The following is a 1147-nucleotide window of genomic DNA, read 5'->3' as shown; positions in this document are numbered from 1 at the left end:
ATATATATATGTTGTTTCGCAAGCGGAAAAGTGAATCTGAAAGAGAATAATATAATAACGACATACGCAGAACATCCTAATATTATACACTTATATGGATAGAGAGAAAACGGGCGTGCTCTGCTGATCTGATGGAAGCTATGATTTAAAACTTCTTGACCAATAAGCTTACAATGTAGGCCTACTGATATTATAAATTCGCAGTACGAGGGAGGCGAGGCGAGAGAGATGAACAGTGACAAACCAGCGTGCCACGAGCATTCTTCACCACTGGGCCTCTCACAAGCTTTCTGTGTCAATATTACGGTACAGAAGAAGGCTTTGACGAATACAGTCTCGCTTCACTGACCCTGGCCGATCGGGGGCACCACCTAAAGGAACAAGGAATGTTGTCACGTCACGGAAAAGAGTGTGTTTCTGAGTCACTCTTAGTCTTAGGCTTATCGATGAATAATAAAGGTGTCGTGCGCCTTATCCGATATTTTTAGACAGCTTTTCCGAGGAGAGGTGGGCTGGGCCGTTGTTCACCTCTGAAGAAATCGCGTCTCACAAGTCACGAACAGTGAGATAAAACCACAGACGATAACGCATATTGTTCATTCTGTACCTGTCCATTTCCAGGCCGTGTTCGCGGGCCGGTTACGTCGTTACAGAGTTGAAAGTTTCATCTTGTGAACATTAAATAAGTTTGTGCATGTGCGTGTTTCCTTCAAACAGAGCAAAGTTTATAAACACATTTAGCCTACATCAATTTTCGTTGAACTAACTGGTTAAAGAGAGAGAACATTTTCTCAAGAGGAGGTCAAATTCCCGCAGCGACAGAACAGGTAAGTCCGGAGCGAGACATGTTTCTGTAATGTTTGCTTTGTATGATCGGTGTCAAGGCGTTCTGCCTGGGTTTTTTCTAGCCTTCACCCATCTCCCTTCGCCACTTTCTTCTTGTTTGTTTAGCACTCTGTTACCTCCTTCCCAGCCAGCATGAAAACGGCGGCCAGAAATCTACTCGATGTAGTTTGTTATGGGTAGTTTCGAAGACGGAGTACAAAATACTTGGCAAAGTGGTGTGACCTAAGGTGTAACGTGAGGAAGAAGGAAGTAAGTTGGTAGTTTTGGGTGAGGGGCAAGGATGTTGTTTTAAGCTCCTTGG

General features: G+C 44.0%; 1 protein-coding gene across 1 annotated transcript in view; it reads left to right on the top strand.

Annotated features, from left to right (window-relative positions):
- Window positions 1-237: 237 nt before the first annotated feature.
- The window catches only part of LOC101853997 (unconventional myosin-VIIa), a gene marked incomplete in the record, with an annotated part of 37288 nt that continues 36378 nt past the window's right edge, over window positions 238-1147 (top strand). Inside the window, 1 exon segment of the mRNA XM_035973819.1 lies at window positions 238-1095.

Source organism: Aplysia californica, unplaced genomic scaffold (genome assembly GCF_000002075.1).
Source record: "Aplysia californica isolate F4 #8 unplaced genomic scaffold, AplCal3.0 scaffold00032, whole genome shotgun sequence".
In the NCBI taxonomy this organism is placed as follows: Eukaryota; Metazoa; Mollusca; class Gastropoda; order Aplysiida; family Aplysiidae; genus Aplysia; species Aplysia californica.
Note: the sequence above shows the minus strand (reverse complement) of the source record. Positions and strands in the feature narration are given on the sequence as shown.